Source organism: Papilio xuthus, unplaced genomic scaffold (assembly GCF_000836235.2).
Source record: "Papilio xuthus unplaced genomic scaffold, Pxut_1.1 DF825783.1, whole genome shotgun sequence".
NCBI classification, from domain to species: domain Eukaryota; kingdom Metazoa; phylum Arthropoda; class Insecta; order Lepidoptera; family Papilionidae; genus Papilio; species Papilio xuthus.
The window spans coordinates 703,932-729,861 of NW_013532866.1; the positions used below are offsets into that span (position 1 = coordinate 703,932).

The 25,930-nt window shown below is 34.4% G+C and overlaps 1 protein-coding gene and 1 non-coding gene across 6 annotated transcripts in view; one reads left to right on the forward strand and one right to left on the reverse strand.

Moving 5' to 3' along the window:
- The window catches only part of sm (heterogeneous nuclear ribonucleoprotein L), a 228,295-nt gene that overhangs the window by 182,589 nt on the left and 19,776 nt on the right, over positions 1-25,930 (reverse strand). The gene's annotated exons all lie outside the window — the stretch shown is intronic.
- On the forward strand, positions 3,457-3,529 carry TRNAV-AAC (transfer RNA valine (anticodon AAC)). Its single transcript has one exon. It is a non-coding gene; the product is annotated as a tRNA-Val (tRNA).

Sequence of the window (25,930 nt, forward strand, 5' to 3'; positions counted from 1 at the left end):
ATACGCAAAAGGTTCAACATTTGAACAATATCCAAAGTGCGGTACAACATAAAACATAAAAACAAAAACAAACGCTCGCGGCCAGAGCAAACGCAACAATGTAATCGTATTAGTAAACATCCACAGCAGTCATTCCCGAAAACCCGAAACTGGACAAATATTTATTCAATACATGTAACAGTTATTGACGGAGCAAATTAGTGGGATAAAGGCTTGTTCACATGTCTACAGAACATGTTATATTTAGGGTAATTCCACATAAACTGAGAAAATCATGAAATTCCACTGCTAAATAAGACTTACGACTATAAAACTTGTAGTTTGTAAAATAAATCTTAACGGATTCTAGTAAACGAATTAAATAAAATTGTTTAATTATTTAGGACAACCTAATTATTTGTATTTAAAAATCTCATAGATGTTACGTCGATACTTAACAAAAAAAAGTTACGACCCACGTCTGTAACGCAGAGGGGGAGGCAGAGACCACGGACCTCTATTTCGCTCCTGGCACACCTCGCTCGCTTAAAATTTATACTAATATTATATTATAAAGCGGAAGAGTTTGTTCTTTTAAACGCGCTAATCTCAGGAACTACTTGTCCGATTTGAAAAATTATTTTTTTGTTTGATAGTCCATTTATAGAGGAAGGCTTTAGACTCATTACATTACGCTGCGACCAATAGTTTTTCTTTTTAATTCATGCACGTCGGTTTCGATTTCGCGTATTCTTATACCGCCCTTCTTGTTTCATCGATCTGGACAACGGCCTAATTTTGTACAAACTTTAACAGACTTCTAAGCCAAAAACCAAGCACTAATATTTAAAATTTCACAAGAACATCATAAGTACAATAGCTGTAGTCAACAACGTTCAACACTCGTCAAAAGCGAAGTCAAAAGTCTATCAGATCGCCTCTACAAAGTTATATCAACAATCCTAAGTGTACTCTCAGCCCACTCTCATCAGACATCCAATACTGTTTTGATTGAGGGTTTAACGCGGTGATTCATAAAATGGTGCAGACGGACATCATGGTTGGGATGGGGGTAACTTGAGACTTAACAAAATAAATAAGAAATGTAGCCTTATGTGGGCATGTTTGGGAATACTTGGTTTAACGCATCATGTCACCTATAAATTAATTAACACGTTCACTGCCGACTCGTCTAGCAAATCACTTTCAAACGAAAATATTCTATTCACATTAAAAATAATATTTAAGAAGCATCACATAAAATGTTTTAATCTCTCATCAATTACATAACTTTCTTCTAAAACTAAGAGTTTTCACTGTCGAAACATGTCATCACCATCTCTTTAATATTGTCCCACATACATATGGTCACGCATCAGGCTTTCTATCTGCAAATTAATCTATCTACCGTCGTCATCGTCTTCTCAATCATGTTACCTTTCACGCAATCCATCCATCCCTGGCTCTACCTCTGTCGAAACATGTATCACGCACAAAACACTATAGCTATTAAGTTAGTCAACTTACCTTATTAAACTTTAAGTGATGGGCATACAAACATCGCCTGTACATTATCAAATTACACCTACAAAACTAAACTTAAATATGACTACACTTCTAACCAACACGTTACTTCACACAGGACTGTTAAAAATATAATTCAAAGCTTTTATTAAACTATAGTTTTGCTGATGTCAAAGTAATTTGACACTTTAAACGTTACACGAACGTTGGTAATATAAAACTGTTATGCTTTTTAGGTATTAATATCGTCAAATTGCAAAACATTATTTTTTGTCAACAAACTACGTTCGTTAATTATTGCAAAATATTGCATAATATTAGCCATACTGAGTTAAGCTACAGGAAAATTTGGGTGAACTGATTATTATGGATGATAAAAAAATATAATCGCACTTTATATTATAACTAGCTATTGCCCGCGACTTCGGCAGCATGGTATTTATAAAAAATTGTAAAGTAGCATGTGTTCTTCCAGATTATGTTCTACATCTATACAAAATTTCATCGATATCTGTGGAACTGTGTTCTGGAGACACCTTGTAACAAACATCCATCCAAAACATTCGCATTTATAATATTAGTAAGAAGTAGCTACATACATTTTTACTTCGTTGCTATGTTTTTATGACATATACTAAACAATTTCATATGCATATAATATACATGTTCTAGGTAAAATGAGCGTCGGTGGCTCAGTGGTCAAGCACTTGACTTGCAATCTGCAGGTCCTGGGTTCGAATCCCGCCATGTACCAATGTGTTTTTCGATTTCCGATTTTACATATGTACATTTATCCGACGTTCTTACGGTGAAGGAAAACATCGTGATGCAACCTGCACATATCTGAGAAGAAATTCAAAGATATGTGTGAAGTCAACCAACACGCACTTGGCCAGCGTGGTTGACTATGGCCTAATCACCCTGTACTTAGGGTAGGCTCCGAGTCCCTCGGTGGGGACGTACAGTGAGCTGATGATGATGAGATAAAATGTAGCTTATGAAGTATTCAAGATTGTGACGGGTACTGACGGATATAGCTGAAAATTGGCATACATGTAGAACATTGTCGAAGAACACATAACCTACTAAATCACTTTTTTTAATTCCCCGCAGACGTCGTCACGGGCTATCGATAGTTATTTATAAGTTAACATAAATAAAATATACAGATAAAGTACAATAAATATATATGAACATCTCAATAAATACACGACAAAAGGTCTCCAAAACACCAGGGTCGCATAGACCCTTGTCGATAACTCTAGTATTCACAACATGTGGGTAGTCACAAAAACCGTACACGCACGACTGATTCAATAATATCCCAGTAAATACAACCCGAACACGTGACCCACCTGAGAATCGACCTCCGTACTTATACATTGAATTGTAAATCACAACCCTTGTATTGGTATCAGCCAAGGCAGTGCCCTTGCCGATTAGGACTGAGCCAAAATGCTTATAGTAGGTTAATGTTTTTGACTGCTATATAATTATGTCAATTAAGTGAGTAATTTCACTATAACCTATATATACTAAACTAGTTGTCGTAGACTCCGTCCGCGCGTAATTTAAAAAACTTAACTAGTTGCCTATGTGTTCTTCCAGGCAATTCTACCTCTATTTCAAAATTACATCGAGATCCGTTGAGCCATTCTGGAGATATCCTTTAACAAACATCCATCCATCCATCTAAACATTCTTATTTTTAACATTAGTAAGATTTCCAGAAAAAAAATTAACAAGTTTTCCACTCGATTCGTCTTATTCTCTGGTGTATTATCATAGTAAAACGGAATTTTATGTTTTATTAAATTAAACATAAGTTTAATATTTAAATCTCCCTTATCAATAATATTTCATACAATAATTCGTTTTGATAATCAATTCATAAATAAATAATATTATATTGATAAATTTTATGTAGACTACGTTTTAGTATAAACCATTAACGTTTCCGTGGTGTAGCGGTTATCACATCTGCCTAACACGCAGAAGGCCCCCGGTTCGATCCCGGGCGGAAACATATTTTTGTTAATAAAAATTAAACAAAATAGAACATTTAAAAGTGTTGACGTAACATATTATAGAATAGTCAAATTCTAGCCTAGGAAATTACCAAAGCTTTACGTATAAATAGAAAAAAAAATTGAAATTTTTATTTAAAAATAAACTAATATTAATTTCTAACACGTCAGGTCTGACGAAATACAATGTTATGTTAAAACTACCAATGTCTTTGAGATAAGACGCGTGTTGCAACTAAAATGTGACTAATTCTACTAAGTGCATCAATGATATAAAATCCTGGAAGAGACGTACGAAGAAAATTAATATATTTTTTTTAAATATATCGTCTTTTCACTCTTACTATTTAACCATACTAGAGAAGTAAGTTTTGTTTTGTGATTTAACACGTGATAAACGAAACTGATTTATCGTATCTAAAGAGAATGAGAAATATTTCAATATATTTTTATATAGATCGAATAGAATCGAAACACACGCGCAACAAACATAAAATATGACAAAAACAAACAAGCCACATCCAGTACGAAGCATCAATCGTGTTGCTTGGCAACCGTCCAATTTATTCTCCTCCGATGTGACTCAGAAAGCGTCATCGTGTCCCCCAAGGGAGCCGGTGCCCGGCCGATTAGGGTAACCATCCTTTAACAACATTCCATGGTCATTAATTGAATAATCATCACGTCATTTTTTGTTCAGCATTTGACATTAACCAACCTAATAATTTTACTAATATTATAATTAGGTAAGTTTAGATAGATGAATGGATGTTTGTTATAAGGTATCTCGTGAACGGATGCATTGATCTCGCTGAAATTTGACACAGATGTAGAACATAGTCTGGAAGAATACATAGGCATAATTAATATTTTTTTTAAGTTCCTCGAGGACGGGCTCGTGGGCGATTGCTAGTTCAGAATAAACTTTAGTCCTAGTAAAATCTAACAAAATAGTTATCTTAGAGAAACTGACCAAGAAAATATTATATTATTATTTTTATCTAATTTTTAAAGGCTCACTACGTTTGAAATATTTATATTAAAATATGTAATTACGACATTTTAATTTTGTGGAACTATCCGTAAAAAAAACTATCTCATTGTCACCCTGCCTGTAAGTAACGCTGTTAGTTCCAAAGCTCGGATTGCGTTGTAATTTGTTTTGGACAAATTAATATTGTAAATGTAAAATACATTTCTTTACTATTACAGATGTTTTAACATTAATTAGATTATAGAAATTGTGCCAAGAAATCATTCACATTTTTTCATAGCCCACAAATTTCTTCTATACAAAACTAGATTAATATAAAACTTTATAAGATTCAATAGTAACATTTATAGCAGACTAGCTATCGCCCGCAACTCCGTTCGCGTGAAACGAAAAAAAAACTTAATAAGTTCCCGGCAATTATTCGAATTTTTCTTACCTTTTAAACCTTCCCTAGATCTCCAGGAACATTTCAAGACCAAGATAAGATAAATCCGTTCAGCCTTCCTCGAGTTATAGCTAGACTAATATAATATTAGTAAGATTAATGTCATCATTAGCCCTAGGACAATTGCGAGTAGAGAGACCGCATGGGTGCGCCCCGCCCCCGCATACCTTCACTTCCTTTGCAAAATTGCCAAGCCGTCGTAAAGTTTGTATGTCACTATACATTAGCTTAAACGTTTTATGCCACATCTAGTAGCATATTAATAACTCTGTGGCAACAGGTCTTAGGGAAATGTTAATGAACAAATAAACTCTGTTTCCTCTACAATTCCAAGAGGCAATATATGCAGATTTGACGGCAAACCGGGCGCCGAGGAGTAATGAACACATTAATATACTCGTTATTATTCAGTTACGATCATCTGTGGTCGGTCGTCAAATATTATACGGCCAGTAATATATTAAATAAGTTTTCTCCAAAGAGTATTTGAACCTTTTTTTATAAGAGAAAGGTTAAAACGAGCAACGGGAACGCCGAAGTGTTCATCGACGCCCATGGACACCATGCGGATGCGTTGCCGGCCTTTGAGATGGTGATACGCTTGGTTCTTGAAGGAGCCTAAATCATAGCGGTTTGGAAATACCACCGAGGACAAACCATTCCACAACGCTGCTGTGCGAGGCAGGAAGTTTCGCGAAAACCGCCCAGTTGTGGATTGCCAGCCATCGAGATTGTGCGGAGGGAAACTGGCGCTGTTTCGTATCGTCCGATGACGGAACTCGGTGGCAAGAAGTTAAAGTTATAATCCTTTGGTAATTTTTATGCGAGGAAACGAAGGAATACAACTTATATTTATTTTCGCAACATTAACACTGAAAAGGTACAATTTAATTTCTGCTGCAAAGGAAATAATCTAGTATATAAAATTCTCGTGTCACAATTTTCGTTCCCATACTCCTCCGAAACGGCTTGACCGATTCTCATGAAATTTTGTGAGCATATTGAGTCGGTCTGAGAATCGGCCTACATCTATTTTTAATCCCGCGCGGACAAAGTCGCGGGCGACAGCTATAAAACAGACAGTATAAAAATCTACTTCAAACATGTATTTTATGTCATGCCAATACTTCACCAAACAAACAATATCTAAATAAAAACTAAGAGGAAAAACCAACTAATATTTATTTCCATAAACAAAAGCTATTATAAAAAGAACGCATTAAAACATAGACATGTAAGAAAATGTATGTGTATTTTATTACACATTACAGTGTTGTACACATTGTGTATTGTACACACAAGGCGGTAGGCTATTACACTATCAAACGACTCCAATGGGAGTATTTCAGCTGACAGCAATTGGATCAACTACTCATATGGGGTTATGTAACGACTACTTAGAAATTTATATACCGACTTGAAAAATATGAATATACAACATAACTTTATCATTTATATTAACACTAGCTGTCGCCCGCGACTACGTCCGCGCGGAATTAATAAAAAAACTATTAGTCGCAGCATAATGTTACATAGCCTAAAACTTTCCTCTATAATTGGACTATCCAACAAAAAGAGAAGTTTCAAATCGGACCAGTAGCTCATGAGAATAGCGCGTTTAAAAATACTCTTCCGATTTATAATATTAGTATTGATGATAGGAAGAAAACGATTACATACATAAAAAAATGTTCTTCACAGACAGACAGACGGAGAACAAAGTGATATATCGATCCTGACCAAGTCGACGGCGACCGCTAGTACAAATTATACTAATCTTTTCCACTATCTTTAAATAATCTGTGATAACTTTTTCATACAAATATAACGGCAGTGGAATATAAAACCCAGTGATTGTATTGGAAACACCATCATATGGGATCGTAGTCAATAGCTAGCTTATTCTATAAAAAAAAATTACGTAGGCTGTGCGAACATCGAATTAATTTTAGCATTCGCGAGTGCACTGACTCTACGTTTTTACCGTCATTGTGAGGTCAAATCAAATATAGAACTTCACTTAAAATAAATTCCAGCTTGATATATCCACGCGTTCCTGAGAAAAAGGGGCCTTGAAAGACAGACGGACAACAAAGTCCGTTTTTTTCCTTTCGAAGTACGGAACCCTATAAAGGTAACATAAAAGACTATTTTATTGATAAATCAAAAATTCCTTTATATTCTAAAACTACCGTCAACATAAATCAAACATTATTCAATGTTATCATTTTACATTTAAATAGAAAAAAGAAAACTTGTCAACTACACTAATATCCTATCTGACAAGTCTTATGCTGTTTTTCTTTTCTCTGACACTTTCTTTCAAAACAACGTAGAAATAAAACACGAGCGTTTGACAAATGATAAATAGACGGTTGATGGAAAAAAAAGCGCCCAAAGAAATTCGCAATAAACATTTCATATATTGTTTTTCTCTGAAAACAAAGAAACTATAATAAAATCAAGTAAATGTAGTAAACATTACATAGAGAATTATAGAGAGATATTTCTCCGTACATGTCCCATTCACGTAGGGTAAACGCAACAGGTTTTGTCCACCAGACCCGATTTTCTTTCCTAGGCCTTAACCTAGGCATAATTATATATGCTTCTACATTTATATTTGAAGTTATATGTATAAATTAGTCATACATATAATATCATACACATACTATTTATATTATTGTCAACAAACGGAGACAATAACAAACTACAGTTCAATACAACATAGCGAGGTTATTATTTTCATAGTATATGTACAATAAATAACATACATATGCATACATTCTGACACAATAACCAATAAAATCTTTATATATATAATTCTTCTGTGAGTGTGTATGTCACTGAACTTCTCTCAAACGACTGGACCGATTTTGATGAAATTTTTTGTGTGTGTTCAAGGGGATCTGGGAATGGTTTAGATTCACAATTTTCATCAAATATTAAATTCATATTATTTTATTCAAATTAAAGACGTGTAGACAGGACAACGTCTGTCGGGTCCGCTAGTATTGTATATATTACATAGCTGTAACTATCGGCTGCCTGCGACTTCATATGCAAAAATTTTATGACGTCAAATTTTCCTGGATAAAAGCTAAACTACGTTACTTAAGACTATTCTAAATTCCATCCATATCTGGCATTTCGTAACAAGCATCCATCCATTCTTTTACATTTATGATACAGTGCAACCTGGATGGTCGAGAGTCCGAGAGACCGCGTATTTTTCTCGCTTATAGAGGTGTCTGTAACCCGAGTTTCTCGCTTAAGGCGGACAATGTTGCTTATCCATGATTGGACTATATTAAAAAGATTATTAATGAAATAATCATGTTTAACTATGCAAATCCTTCCATATTTTAACTAAAAATAAAAAAGCATGGAAGTCAAGATGTAAGGCAAGAGACGCGCTGGACTTAGGAAAAAGTCGTGACTACGTAATATTAAGGAGTGGACGGGGATTAGGTCAGCGGAGGTTGTTTCTCCTTGCACTTGCCAAGAACAAATATTCCAAGTTAGCGGCCAACCTTCAAGACTGAAGAGGTACTAGAAGAAGAAGAAGTAAAAAGCATGCGATCCATCCAACGAAAAGAGTCTCATCCTACAAGACTTAATACCGAAAATAGTTACATATTTTCGGTAAACTTACATTAAGCTGGCAATTTTAAAATCGCCTCACGGACAACAATATATAACATCGCGGAATTTAATTGCAGTCGCCATGTTTTAAACGTTAAGACATTTTTAAAGCCGCTAAATTTGCCTTAGTACGACATCATTAAATTTTAACATGCCACGTTAAATTACTATGGGGTTATTTCTTATACTTACAAAAGTTAAGAAATTCAAAGAACATAAACTCTCAAAGCTAAATTAATCTGTGTATTTCTTAGTAAGATTTGCACTATCCAACTAGTAGCATACTCGCGGCTTCATTTACGTGGTATTTAAAAAAAACTGACTTATAGCAGTTTATTTAGTATCAAACTCATCGAGTAAATGCATGAAAATTAAACCTATCGTAGTAATCATAAGAAGAATCATCAAGAAGAATCATCAAGAAGAAGAAGAAGAAGAAGAATTTGTCAGAGATACGCGAATTTAATACAAAGTAAAATATAGTAAAATAAAATAACTGTAAAATAAAATAAAAAGTCAAATAAAATTATAAGAATAATGATTATTAAGACCAAAAATAAACGTTAATGTAAAGGAAACATTTGCCAAAAGAGTCAAAGAGAATCGACCGGACAGACATAAAAAACAGACAGATTTATACTGCTACTGCGTAAAACGCAGGGTATATTTAAAACAGGCAAAGGACACTAATCTTATTGATCCGTAATGAATTAAATTAAATGAGCTTAAATAAAAAAAAACTCATCATCATCACTAACTTTATCCCTATAAGGGTCGGCACGATATGTACTCCTCCTTACATCTCTATTAGCCGTCATATCTGATTCCACCCCCTTCTTACGCATATCCTCTTTCACACAATCCATCCATACTTTCTTTAGTCTTCCACTACCTTTGTATAACCACATTCAACATCATTACTTTTTGGTTATATCATCATCATTTCTCCGCTTAATATGTCCAAACAATGCCAATCACTTCTCAATTTCTCCATCACTGGCGCTACTTTCAAACTTCCTCTAATACATTCTTAACTTTATCCTTTCTTGTCACACCACGCATCCATCTTAGCATACGCATTTCAGCTACATCCGATCTTCTTTCATCCGAAACCTTGGTGGCCCAACATTCAGATCCGTACAATACGACAGGTCTTACGAAGGACTTAAATCTGTTAAGCTTCATTGGCAAAAAAAGTAAAATATTAAATTCAATGTTAAAAAACTAATCTATAAAACTTACAAGTATAACCTAATTTCCTTTCAAATATATTTAAACTTGAAGTAAAAACTCTTTTGATTGAAGCTTTAGAAAACTTTGTAACGGAAAAACTTGGAAACTAATAGACTTATTTGAACGATCCACAAACTGAACATATAAAACTTGGAACAGTGTCGTGCCAATTTTGAAATATATAACAATTTTTAAGTTTAATACTACAACAAATCATATAAAACAAACAATTTTACGATATAACATGACATTCCATATATCACTATTAGAACCCAAATTAGACAAAGTTATTAAAACTGTTGACTAGATGGCGCTGAAGTCACTTTAAAACACGCTATAGAAGCTGACATTGACCTTGTTTACTCTTTATTATCTTGTAATAAATCCTTACTGAGCTAAAAATATAATTATTATTCATAAACAAGAATACTTATCGTCAACACATTTTACACATAATTAAAAGCTTCACAATAATATCTAGAAAATGTAAATATAAAAGAGGTCATTTAAAAATTAAATTGTCTTTAGCGTTCAGCTAAACGAATAGCCATAAATACTGTAGCAGTAAAGAAAACGCCACGTACCCAGTACCAGTTAACGACATATCGTAAACTGCTCGTTCAGTATTCACTGAGATAAACTTTTAAACGCAACGATTAAATTGATAAGCGCATCACAAACTCGGTTTAAGAGTGCAGTAAACTTTAGTACTTTCATAATAACAACGGTTGTACTATCTTAAGTAAGAAAAATACTTGTTTAATCACAGAAAAAAGTTTTAAAAAGGAGGAAAAGATTACAACTGTGGGTCTAATGCGAATGTTTGTGACAATTTTCGGCAACGCATCTGCGGTTCCTCTGGCGTTGCGGATGTCCATGGGCGTCGGATCAAATAATCTTACTCGATACGTTGCTCGTTTGCCCCCTTTTACTATATAAAAAAAATCACTTTTGTATCGTCATCGACAGTATTTGGATTTAAATTTGTGCATCGCCTTAACAGACGTAAAGTAGACCAAAAATCGTAATTTTGTAATAATTGATTTCTTGTTTCCATTGAATAGGCTCCGAAACTGTTTAACCGATTCAAAAAAAATGTCACTGTTTAGAAGCTACACTATCCCGGGTGACATAGACAATGTTTATTACTAAATCTGTACTAATATACAGCGGAAGAGCTTGTTTGTTTGTTTGTTTGTACGCGCTAATCTCAGGAACTTCTGGTCCGATTTGAAAAATTCTTTTTTTGTTGGATAGTCCATTTATTGAAGAAGGCTTAAGGATAGCCTATACGCTGACTGATAACTTTACGCTGCGACTAATAGTTTTTTTTTAATTATACGTAATTCTTTCTATGCATTATAATTGAGTTTATGACCGGTAATTCGGTAGTCTGTACCCTTAACTTCAGGCCATTGATGCAAACAGAAAGAACACAATGGTACATGAATGTAGAAGATCGTGGTTTCCAATAACCAAAAGAATCTGAATTCTACCTACGAAATAAATCACAGCAAAAACGATATGAATATTAAAACATGCATGAAATATAAAACCTCACTCACCACTAAATCCGGGCATCGGTTTCAAGGTAAAAGCTATGCATCGTAATCTGTACAAGCACACGCTTCGACGAACCGAAAGCAACGCGACGTGTTATTAAAATGCTAATTTTATGTATACAAACATTTTTGTAGGCGTGCAACAGTTCAAAATATTGTTATACGAAAAGTCGCAACTATTACCACTTCTTCAGTTAAATTAATTCTAAAATATTAGCTTCTTTTGTTAAGGCATTTGCCCACGAACATCCCTGCGCGGAATGGAACAAACTTAAGTAGTAGTCTATGTGTTCTTCCAGACTATGTTCTACATCTAAGCCAAGTTTCATTTTTTTATTTATAGAGCTATGCTCTACTCTGCAGACAGACGACATGCTTTATACAGGATTTTTGGTCTCAGAAACCAGGTAAGAGAGTAAAACAATAGCTTCGATCATATAAACGACAGTTACTCAAACTAATATATCAAAATTACGTTGCCTATAAACCAGACATTTCCTTATAAAAATATTATGTTAGTCTCAACAAAGAGACGGCGAACGAGCCTTGAATAAAACATGTAGACGCGTTTGAGGATAAATTTACAAAGAGAATATTTCTGCATATATCTTTGAAATGCTTTAAAACTTTAGATGGGTTAGTTCTAATACACTTACTATTGTGAATATCGAACATACTTCCAAAATATGAATATTGAATCTTACTTGAGCAACAAAAGAAATCTTTTATGTATGGGAAAGATATTTTCTTCTTAAAAAGCATTCCACGTGTGTCCGATTGTGATACATACCTGAAACAAAAAAAAACATAATTTAATCTTTCAGTTAAGTTACATCGATATATTAGTAATTTTTCCGTTCTTTACTATCCATTTGTTAACACAAATTTATAAATGGCTAGCTATTGCCCGCGACGCGGTCCGCGCGAAATAAAAAAAAAACTGTATTTTTCAAACTGTGTTCCATGCAGCCGTTCTGTAAATACCTTCGAACATCCATCCATCCATACATTCGCATTTATAATATGAGTCAGATTATTTTACTATTAAAATAACACATTCTATGTAAATAAGTACTTTTCCAACAATTAGAAAAAAAAATTAAGCATCGACATGATTCAGCAATAAAAGAAACCATGTTAAAAAGTTCAAAAGTACCAGGCGATCATAAACGTAGACAGGTTTGTGTTAGCTATAAATTATCCGCACAACTATGTCGACAGTTCGTATGATATACACGCGCGTAAAATGTACTAAGACGACAGACATAAAACTAGATTAATAACTGAGAATTACAAATAGAATTAAGAGGTTCTTTAATTTTCTAAAGCACTTGATGAGTGGGTCATTCACCTGTGCTCATGTTTTATAAGCACCGGTTTAAAAACAAAATTGCAATGTAATTAAAATGTGCGTTAGTTTTTTTTATATCATAAGCCTGCGCTGTAGTAAACAACCCGAATCCGCTGAAATAGCGAGGCAACCACAGCCCATCGCCATCTATAATTGCAGATGCGTTACCTACCTTTAGTGGACGGCACTTACAGAAAGGGTATTCATCCTCTCCTCAGCCAAATCCACTTTCCTTTCTAATCCTGTCCTTATCAGAAAATGGGTGGAAAGGGAAGACGGAATAAACTGATGCCACCAGCACAGTCAGACTATGTTACGCGGAATTGCTTCCACTTGACGCTTGTCTTCCGTGTGGTCGTGGTATGGTGGTTGTCTACTTCTGTTAATTTAGTTTAAAAAAAATAGGACAAAAATGCAGAGTTTCCATATCAAAAGCGCAGAATGACTCAGCATTTAGTGCATACAAGTCAAATTGCAAAGGTAATAACACACTAGGGTGTAATGAGCTAACGCGAACATACCAGCGAACGTTCGCTCTATTTAATTAAACATATCACCTGCAGAGCATTTAAATTAAACGCTTGGGACAATTCGTGCATTCTTTTATAAGGCTGGTGATAGAAAATAATTATGAGCAAAGAAAAATATTTTTTTTATTACACGTTTATATCAAATGCAAATCTTACTATTATTATAAATATGAATGTTTAGATGTTTATTTTAAGATATCTTTAGAACAGCCGAACGGATCTGTATTAAATTTGGCATACATTTAAAACATAGTCTGGAAGAACACATAGGCTATTAATTTTATAGTTCCGCGGGGACGTAGTCTGGGACAAACCACTAGTTATAAATAACATAGAAATGCACAAAGCAGGCAAAATAAACTCGTTTTGCTTCAACGAAAATCAATAAGCGGCCAGGCAACTTTCGCCAACAATGAGATTTTGAACTTTTAAAGTTATATTTTAGTTATTAAATTTCAAGCCACAAGCTGAAGCGGGCAACTAAATATAATCGTTTGTCCTCAATCAATAATTCAAACATACATAAATTATTGCATTTTTTAAAAATGAAACAAGTAAAAACAACAGACATTTTTTTACTCTAACTGGCCTTCCTTAACTTCTAAAATCGCGTTTCACTTATCGATTGTACCATAACGAACCTTGCTGCGATAGTACAAGTTCGAGCACAACAAAACCCGTTCGCTCGTGAAAACGGTCAGGTCTAATTAATTCCCAACTCTTTGAGCCAGCGCGTTGCATCCAATAGGAAGATATTCTCAAATATGCTTCGGGCTCTTTATCTCAAAACTTCAAGATGAACTTAAACTACTTTTCTTCTAAGCAACTAGTCGCACGACTTCTCTGTACACGCAGACTAGTGAAATTCATCCTTATAATAAATGTAAATCGTCTCTTACTTTTTTTATATCAAAAGGTGGCAAACGAGCGAGCGACCACCTGACAACGCTGTAATAGCGAAGCGACCGTTGTCCACAGAAATACGCAATTTCATATGCGTTGCCTACCTTAAATCGACGAAGGAAAGGATGCACAGAAAGAAAATATTTTTCCTTCCCATGCATCCCCTCATCCGGAAAGTCCACTTCTCATCCTTTCCTTATCAGAAAAAAGGATGAGAACGGAAAGAGGACTAAAATTAGGCCTCCTGCTCCTAATCGTGTTAGTGGAAATGGGGTCTTTCTCGGAATGGAATAGAGTAGGACGAGATATTGAACGACCTCGTGAAATAATTATGTTAATTAAAGTTTTAAAACTTTAAGACAGGTACAAAACTATGGTGGAATGAAATGGAAAAGTTCATTATATTTAATTAAGACTGTAAATAAGTTAAATAAACTTTTTCTTAACTAGGTCATCACAAAGCATTTGCAATTTGTTTTTTCGTGTCTATTATAACTTATTTAAGAATTCTTACATAAATTCAACTCCCTTAAGCTATGACTTTAAGCTAAATATACTATTACAAATTATCTTTAAACGAAATATTTTTACAAGATTAGTCGGAGAGAACTCCAATTAACAATTACTTTCTTTTTTAGTCAACTTCTAAAAGGAGGTTATCAATTCGTTCATATTTTTTACGTGTGCTGGAACTCCGCTCCTGGTATTCCGATTTAGATTTTAAGAAGTCTAGCAGATTTTGAGTTAAAATTCAAAATGCTTTATTAGGAATTAAAAATATAAATTATGGATCTCGTTATTGTTTAAGTAAAAAAACTTCCAACCATGAAAATACCAATAGGGAAGTACACTAACAAAATATATCAAAAAGCATCTTTACACCAATCAAATTTACATATCGCAAATGGCCCAAACATTTGGCAATAAACTTTGAGAGCTTTACTTGTAATATCAAACAAATATATTAACATATGCACGATAAAGTTTGGCAAACGACCTCGCATGTTCATCGAATTTATTCGATAACTGCACATTTGTTGGCGTATGGAAACTCAAAGGCTTACTAGAGAAAACACTTTCTGTATCACATTCAAAGACACACACATCTGATAGTACTTTGAAAACTCATCATAAATTAATATAAAAGTCAAAATGAGTTTTCACTTCGAGTTTTTAATAAACTATAATATATTGACAACTTCTGCAATGGACAACTCATACGTAATGTTAGGAAGAAAATCCGACACAGTGCCGGTGTATCGGCGTTATACTAGCCTTATTAAAATATCAACGCTAATGTCACTAATCCACGCTGGCCAAGTGCGGGTTGGTTGACTTCATACATATCTTTGAATTACTTATCAGATATGTGCAGCATCACGATATTTTCCTTCACCGTAAGAAAAAAGACACAAAAATAATCAAAAATAATTATTTCATAAAAAAAAGTATCCAATAATCCTATTCGCATCACGAATAGCAATTCCATTAAACCAAGACATCAGTCATTATAATGAATACTCGAATTCAGAGGTCTATGTAAACTGGCGCACGTGTAGGCGGGGACCCGCGGTACAAACCGTTCACCTGTAACTGTGAGTTCTAATTATAATTAGGCCGCACACAGACTAACTTGTCTTTATGCTAATTCAAAACTACTGGTCTAACTTCACAGTGTGTTAGAGATGAAAATAAGCACCTCCTGTGATAATACGTCACTATTCACAAAATTTTAATGTCACATAATTTAAAAAAAAAATTAACAAAAAATTATATAAGAGGGGGGAGAAATATCATGAAAATAGACAACAGAAATTAAGAATAGATACTTAAACTTTATCTTTATTATAACACATAAATAATTTTAAGCAATATTAGTTAAAATCATTTTGTTACCAAGTCAAGTGTCAGATCGATTAGTGAGGGGACATAAACGTTTATATTTTAACAGGTCTAGTGTTGCGCTGATACACCAGTAGTGTAAATTATTCTTCCTAACAATAAGTAAAGTAGAGTGCTAAAAAATTACACAACAATGTATCAACACCCCTATAACTGGCATGAATCCAATAGCGCGCACGCGCATACCTCATACGTATGCTGTAAGGGGCTGAGTCAGCGCGGCGCTATTCTCACTCCAGTGGAGGCGATAGCACTCACTACTTATGAGTTAAGACAACTTGATCTATAAGGTATAGAATGCTTAAGATAGTTCGAAGTTTAAAATCAAATATTTTTCTTATTAAAAACAAGCGAGTTCCTTAGCGCAGATTAAATTTCAAAGCAACAAAAATACAAAAAAAAATCTTATGGAAGAATTGTGAACTTTTTTTTTGAAGTCTGTGAAAAAGTAACCTTAGTTATTCCCGTACACGTAAAGCGACCTTCCAGCGAAAGTCGCGTCAAAATTGGTTAACCAATTTCAGAGATTACTCGAAACAAAGCGGATTTGCAGACATATAGAAAAATTAGTTATTTACCATATTTTAAAAACACAATATTGGCAAAACATTAAAATATTCGATTTTACTTACTGTTAGGAAAAAAAAAACGAAAATATGGCAATGTATTGACCCAACCCTAGCCTTACTAAATTGTCGACGTTTATGTCTCCTCACTATTCATTCTGACATTTGACTTTGTAACGAAAGCACATCATTCGCGCCAAAGGATTCTAACTAATATTGTCTAAAAGTACATACGGACAATCCAATTTTACTATAATTGTCATTATGGCCCATTTTCACTCACGTGGGGTCGACACGCAAAGTTTTATAAAGCGCAACATTACGGAAATTCATCACCTGTATTATAGTCAAAGCTACTGAAGTTAGAATTACATAACATTCCACTCTTACATCAGACAGCAAAAGGTAAAAGCGATATACCATGCCAATGGTTGCAGCCAATTTGGCTCGAACTCTACAGTTTCCTATAAAATCAGATCAATATATATGATAACGATCTTATTTACAAATGCAGCATCCGAAATATGCTAAAACTTTATCCATAGTAATAACTTTTGACAAGATAAAACTGTCTATTATTATAAATGCAAATGTTTGGATGTATGGATGTTTGGAACACGGATCTCTATAAAATCTGGCATAGATGTAGAACATAGTCTGGTAGAACACATAGGTTACTTATTAAGTTTTTTTACTAATTTTACGCGGATGAAATCGCGGGCGGCAGCTTGTATTATTATAAATGCGAATGATTGGAAAGATGGATGGATGTTAGAAGTTATCTCCAGAATGGCTGTATGTGTGTCACTGAATGGCACAGATGCAGAACATAGTCTGGAAGAACACATGTTATAAGTTTATTTTTTATTGCAGCGCGGACAGAGTGGCGGGCAACAGCTACTAGTTAAAAATTTATTGCTTGCTATTGCGATCTTTAGGTAACCAAAAGGCATATGATAAAGAAGGGAGTGCCTACAAATCAATTTAGTGCCGGCTTATAAAGTAAAATGTTTCCGACCAATACTCCAACTAATCGGTACAGACCGTGGGACTTACGTGGTATATTTATAAATGATTAACAACAGCAATAACCTCGGGAACAAACACGTATACCTCAATGAGAGCATCCAATCGATTACCATTCGTCTTCGGAAGCAACCAATCTGGCGCGACAGAGCTATGAATAAAACAGACACGACAGTTGGGAAACACAACAATTTAAATTGCCATTATATCAATCAAGTTCAAAATACTCTAGACATAATTGAATCGAGCAAAACCTTATTTCAATATATTTATACGAATAATAGATTTCTCTGGAAGAATATCTACAATACCGACCTCATAATATGTAACAATTTAAACGTGTTAATAAAAGAGCACTCAAATTAGTAGAATAAAAATAACACAGAACTCTAACACAGAAAATAGTAAATTTCTCCGAAGTTCAGTTCCATTTTCGTATACAATACAAATGGTAACAATTCAAAGGGAATTTAATATCGCACGACACAGGATACATCCCACGCAAGTCTGCACCCTGTCACGTCGTTTGTTATACTAGTTTCACACGAGGACCACACTTTTTCACACGAGGACATAACAATGAGACAGTAAAATCTGTGCAGTACACGATAAAACAGTATACGAGAATAATGCGACATGTAACAAAATACGTGATAATAAACAGAAAACGTCAATCTTACTAATATTGGAAATGTCAATGTTTGGATGTATGAATGGATGGATATTTATTAGATTGTATATCCAGAACGATTGCATGGATCTTGCTGAAAATTTACGTAAATGTAGAACATAGTCTGGAAGAACACATAGGCTACTAATTAAGTTTTTTTTATTTCACGCGGCCAGAGTCGCGGACGACCACTAGTGTTATTATAATAAACATATGTTAAATTTAATTTCTATAACCGTATTGTATGATGACGATGGAAGTAACTGAATATCTTTATCAATAAAAATCAATTAAATTAAATTATTGGCACTCTATAACATTCTAAACTCTACATCCACATTGAATGCGTAGGCGCCACCAGTCTGAACCATTTCAAATCCTTTGTGATCCGTGCAATGTTTATTTTGAGAGTTCAACTGTTTGGTCAGAAGTAGCATCGCATCGGCAATACTATAGCCGAATCGTTGACTATTATCACCCATTTCTATTTTACGATATAAATTATATGCTAGTTTAAATATATTATATTATTGACGAGGTAGCGAAAAGCTAAAACACCTACTGTTTGTACCTACTCTTTGTAGTCTAGTGTTTGCAGTTGATATGAAGTTTATTGCGTTTTGCTATTTAAAATGTACTCAACGCTATTAACATTTTTGCCAGTATTAGTTACGCATGTTAGATCACTTAAAACTTTGACAAAATGAAATCTAAAAAAATGCATTTAATGTGGCTTTCTGAGATCCAAAATTCCCGTTTATAACATATTGTTATCTCTGTTTGGTCAATGACAGGGATGACGATATTTATACAGAAATTTTACTGTCAGAAAACAACTTTAAATCACCTATTTAAAAATGTGTGTACAAAAACGCGTCCAGTCAATCAAAAAAAAACGGCACAATTACGTAACAGTCACTTCTCATTTGTCAGTTGTTTATTTTGGCTCATCCTGTAGACCGTAGTCATCCGTCCACCATTAGAATCTTCATTCTATTTCAAACTATTTTCTAACATCGTGACCCTGATAAAAAATACTTTAGTTTTTAATTGCTAATCATATAATATTAATGAAGAGCTTAACACTTTTTCATCACAATCCAAACTCGACTGTCAAGTTAAACAAGTTCGTCCTATGAATAGCCGTAGTCGAGGAGAAGGGGGAACGTCCGAACTTATTCTAGACAGTCTAGACTAGACATCTAAAAATGAGCTGCAACTCTCAGGTCATATACCAATTTAACTATTTAAAGATAGTCTTGAAATGTTACATTTTCTCTTTGTCTTGTGAGAAAATATACTTGATAACCTTGCAATGTCTTAAAAGGTTAGACGTCTTATTTGCTATTTAAAATCAAACAACTAATAAACATTTAACCGTAGATTTTCACAACGAAAATCTGTACAAAAACACATTATGCATGTCTCTTTTTCTCTTTGAAAAAAAAAACAAAACAAAATGTTTTTTGCATATCTTACCGCGTTGGAAATCCACGCTTATTATGTGATACGACCTCAAATTTATGTGACTTTATTTTTATACGGTTCTTTAGATTTATCAGATTGCAATTGACTTTGTTTTTGGGTAAAATTAGAATTGCAAATTAGTTAAACATTAAGTTAAACACTTTCTTGGCACGAAAATATTTTTCATACACGATTAGGATGTTTATTATGACTAGAATTTCGTATGTATATTTAGCTTTTACTAGAATGATAGATATTTTAATCTACTGTTTTTTTTGTTAATTGAACACAATAAAAATTTATTTATATTCAAACGAAAAAAAAAATAGTGCAGTTATAATGGTACAATCTTATTAATATCATAAATGCGAATTGTTTGTTTGTTTGAAATTACCTCCAGAAACGTTCAGCAAATCTCTATGATATTTGACATGAAGGTAGAACATAGTCTGATAGAACACATAGGCTAAGTAAGTCGACCACACAGAAAACATTTCAAAGGTAAGTCATTCCGCGTTTCGTCTGATCAGTGTTTGCCTGAGGTATAATTTCAATCTTTTTCCCTTTCCTATCTTTACATAATAAGGATAGTATTGAAAAGGGATTTGGATTCTGAGGGACGCAATAAAATCTCTTGGAACAATACTGTAAATGCCACACTCTACTAATGATTCCATGTATTATAACAGTGTTTTAGGGATTTTGGTTTCAGAAACCCACGGTTAATGAGTAAGATGCATAGGCATTTGGCATGACTTACACACTTCAACATAATATATAAGAGCTATAAACGTTTCCGTTCACGATAAATAAAGTTTATTTCTGGCAACAATGAAGATGACCAGATGATAAACAAATGCTTTCAGCGCATCTGTTATAATGAAGTTATTTTTCATACCAGAGTTTATTTACCTCGCTAATGTAATAAACATCGTGAAATATACAAAGAAATACTTATTGATTGATTTGTATACATTTTAAAGATTTTTTACTTTGTGGGCTGCCTGGCATTAAAATAAAAATGTGTCGAAACCTTATGACGTCATAACACAATTAATAAATTACTACTTACAAGAGTGAACTGATTAAAAGTAAACTAAATAATGCAATAAACAGTCTTATTCAAGAGTCCGGGACTCCACTAAAGCTGAGATATGTGCGGTGTGCGAGAAGAGATGTTTTTCAGCTCGGGGGACTCCACCAAAGCGGAGATGTGTGTGCTCAGGTCTCTCGTCTCCACTGCGCGTCGTCCGCGCACAGCTCACTATCACACTTTTATCGCGCCATACAAATAGTACACATCTCCGCACAGCGATCTCCACTGAAGCTGAGCGGAGCGGAGATGTGTCAATAACTCAATTCTATTGGTTGTTTAAAAAACATCTCTCCGCTTTGGTGGAGTCCCGGCCTGAAACAATTGCTTCCGATATTTTAAATCGGTCAGCATTAGATTTAGGAAAAAGTCGTGGCTGAATATTAGTGTGGACCGGGATTAGGTCAGCGGACTGTTGCGCTTTGCACTAAACAGATACAAATATTCCAAGTTAGCGGCCAACCTTCAAGACTGAAGAGGCACTTGTAGAAGAATTAGATGCCATACACGGACCGCAAAATGCAGTCACCACTAAATGTTATCATAGTATATAAAACCACTTACATCTATAAATGGACTGGCTGTAAGACGAAGTATTTTGTGCCTATTTGATACATTTTCTAACTTATCTATATATATAAAAGAAAGTCGTGTTAGTTACACTATTTATAACTCAAGAACGGCTTTACCGATATGGCTGTAAATTGGTGAGGAGGTAGCTTAGAGCCAGGAGACGGACATAGGATACTATTTATTCAATTTTTTTTTTCGTTATTATGCCTTGAAGAGCTGCTTTTTATTTAACTTACGAATATTATAAATGCGAATGTTTAGATGGATGTGATGTGGATGGATGGATGGGATGGGGCTATACTAATTAAGTTTTTTTATATATCGACGCGGACGGAGTCGCGGGCGACAGCCAGTAATATAATATAGAACACATATCCATAACCAACTTCAAAAACATGGAACTGATAATAACTTTCACGTCACGTGATTGTCGCGCGTCAGTTCCATTCAATTTTTAAATTCGCTATTGAATCACTTGGGAGCGAATGCACTTTGTCTAACCCCTCTGACACGTAACATCAACATGCGCGTTTAAATCAGTACGATATCATTTCTAAACATCATTTCCAAAACAATAAAATCAATTCATTGGTGCTAAATCTGTCGCAAGTTATAACGAGTGCATCGTCTAGCGTGGGTCGATCATCAATCGCTAACAAACCGCACAGCACCGCATACACTGCGCGCCGAATAACTAGATTGTGTAAAGGTCAATCTATTTCCGACGCAGTGGACAGTGACGCCTTGATTTATTCCTATTAATCTTTGACCATAGAGAAATGGATCATGCAACGAACTGCCGCTGTACTAAATAAATTCTACACATTGTCTTCTAATCACTACTGCATGTGCTGTCACAAAAATTTACAAACATAAAACGACTTGTTCATCTAACAGTGACTTGTGGCAGTGAACGCGCTTGATAGGTCCTGTCTCTTAAAAGTCAAAGGTTTTATTACGTCGAGGCGTAAGACGGTTCTTCCGGTGAACGATAAAAGGCTTTCAATGAATCACGAGAATAAAATTTCACTTCAATTAAGTGCGATAAAAATGTTAGTGGGAAACGATGACAGGTTATTTACCTGCCTGTCGATTTTTATACCAGACACATTAAACTTTATAGATCTTTAAAGAAAACGTTTAATATTTATAATTTAGAGGTGGATTTAAAGAACTCCGAGTATCAAAATGACGTGGTCTTTCAAAGAAAATATCAAGATGTAATGATCAGTCATGTAACAGAAGACATGTTTATATTCTATTGAACGGTTTAAATATTATAAATGCGAATGTTTAGATGCATGTTTGTTAGAAGATATCTCCAGAACGGTTGCATGGATCTCGCTGAAATTTGGCATAGATGTAGAACATAGCATGGAAAAATACATAGGCTTCTGATTAACTTTTATTTATAGCTAGTACAGAATAAATGCAATTTAAATAGGATACTCGTACCATCGAAATTGTCTTAATAGTTTTTAAATCTCTTTAGTTTAGACAAACCATTCCAACCTAACCTAACATTTGTTGTTTGTGCCTAAAACAATTTAAGACATAAATCACAATATAAAGCAATCTGTGCGCCAAAAGCACACCAATGACTTTGGGTGTGCAATAAAATGCACACTGCACGCCAACCTATACCATGAAATAAACTTGTGTACACTACGGTGACATTACATTAGTCAAATATAAGGATATTTCCCTAATACATATTACTATTACTTTTCTGGAAAAAAAAAATTAAAAAGTCATATTTTCGTGAGACATTATAAAGATATATATAAACGGCTAAAATATTTTCGTTCGGTGGAGTTACCCACTAGTAAAGAACCAATCGGGGGACCTTCATCAAGGTGATTAGTACTGGTATTATTTCACGGACGCGCTGCAGGAACAAACGTGAGTAATATAGATCCTTAGAAAAGAATATAAGAGATTTATTAAGGGAGAATAAACAGAGAAAATACAAAAAATAGGTATGACAATCTTTCAGGTTACATCTGGAAGTATTTTAAGGTACTATCTGTCTCCGGCGACTCCGTCTGCGCAGAATTAAAAAAACTGAATTATTAGCTTATGTGTCCTTCCAAGCCATTTTCTTCAACTCGTTAAACTTCAGTAAGATCCATGGAGCCGATCTGGAAATACCTTCTAGCAAACATCCATCCATCCAAACATTCGCATTTATAATATTATAAGATGGAAAAAAATGTATAAAAATCCATTATTAAGGAACTGTTCAATGTATCCATTCTCTTCCACATAATCAAACCTTAACATCACATCATAGGAATCAAACCCTAATTCAAAGTACTACTAAACATAGGACTATCCTACTAAATCAAAACGTCTTGTCACTGCAATCACGTGCAGGTAATAGTTGCCTCTAGCTATTACCACTGGCTACAGACTGTGCAGACACTGCCATACCGCCTTCACTAGCTTTGTAGCACGAAATTACCTTTACAGGAGTTAGAAATGTATCACTAAACGGATGGCTTCCATTGATAGAAAGTGGTACTAGCTGGTAGGCAGTATATGCTATTATTTCATACTTAAAATATGGTTTCTATCCCTTCTTACGCATATCCTCTTTCACACAATCCATCCATATTTTCTCCAATCTTCCGCAATCTTTATAGCTTGATTTATACGACTAACCATGGGTTTCTGAAATCAAAATATTTGTATAAAACATATCGTCATCCCTGTCATTATCTTTGATAAAATAGAGATAACAATAACAATGTGAACTGATATAAAAATGGCTAAACACTCACGTATATTCGTCCGGTGGCGGCACCGACTAGTTTCGAGCCCATCGGGAGACCTTCACCAGGGTGAGTGGGACTGGTATTATTTCGCGGACGAATATACGTGAGTGTTTAGCCATTTTTATATCAGTTTAGTATAATGTCTCACGAAAGTTTGAATAATTTTATAACAATGTGTTCCAACGAGGATTTTGGTTTCAAATACAAAGAGTAAATTAACGGAAGACACATCGATGTAGAGGACGAAAAATAGAGTGAGATACAGACTGAGAGAGGATGATTCAATCTCACATAACTGATGAAAGTGTTAGTGATGATGATAAATAAAATATACATTTGGCACTTGTCCATACAATTACCCGACCACGACACATTAACACCTCTATAATATATTTATTTACTATAACAGATTGCACTTTTAAATTGTAACGTTATTTAAATTCTTAATAGCGTGATAATAATGACTCGAGGTCCGGTGGCTCAGGGGTTAAAGCACTTGACTTGTAATCTGTAGGTCCTGGGTTCGAATCCCGCCATGTACCAATGTGTTTTTTTATTTTCGATTTACATATGTACATTTATACGACGTTCTTACGGTGAAAGAAAACATCGTGATGCTGCACATATCTAAGAAGAAATTAAAATATATGTGTGAAGACTACCAACCCGCACTGGGCCAGCGTGGTTGACTATGGCCTAATCAACCTTAACGTAGGGTAGGCTCCGAGCCCCTCGGTGGGTAAGTGAGCTGATGATGATGAATAACGACTCAATATGAAATATTATTACTATGATAATTGTATACGAACACTATTGTTATCTTTGTTATTTTCAAAGAAAATGAAAGAGACGCTTATATTGTTATAATAAAGGTGTCCCTGATAATCTCCGAAACGATTCCCGATTTGACGGAAAGGTAGCTGACGTATGCATATTACGTCGTACTTTGTTTATTTATTTTTTAATCCTACGCTGACGAAGTCGCGGGCGACAGCTAGTTTATTTATAAACTCGCGTATCCAATACTGTCTGTTTATATAAATAGTTTGGCCAAATCATTTCAGTGGACATTTTCAAGACAACTTCAAAATCATCTCATCTATCGACTATTTCAGTGTACTAAAGTTCAATGTCGCAATTAATACAAGACTGGGCATTGTTAAATATTAACGTCACCATCAAATCATAAATACCGTCCGATTTTAATTTGTCTAGGTATAATCTTGAATCATCTCACTTTGTGAATGAATTTATTTGATATTACATGATTTTCTACAATTTGACTAGACAAATTAAAAATAGGCGGCATTCATTATTTTTCAGTGACATTACAATAACAAATGGCAGCAAATGTTGGACAGAAATAAAAACATTATTCATTCTTAAAAATCGTACACAAATCTTGCGCATAAAAATCCTCATTCGTTGCATTTATTCGGATGACTAATCGACTGGTTTCTGAGACCAAATTCTGTATAAAACATATCGTCATCCTCGTCTTTCAACTTTGACAATATAGAGATAACAATATGTTTTAAACAGAAACAGTAGTCTCAGAAATCCACAATGATTGCGGTCTCAAAAAAAAAATTACGCTCGTAATTCACAGAGGTAGGCAGAAAACACGGATTTTACGTTAACACACTATATCTTTGGTGCAAAT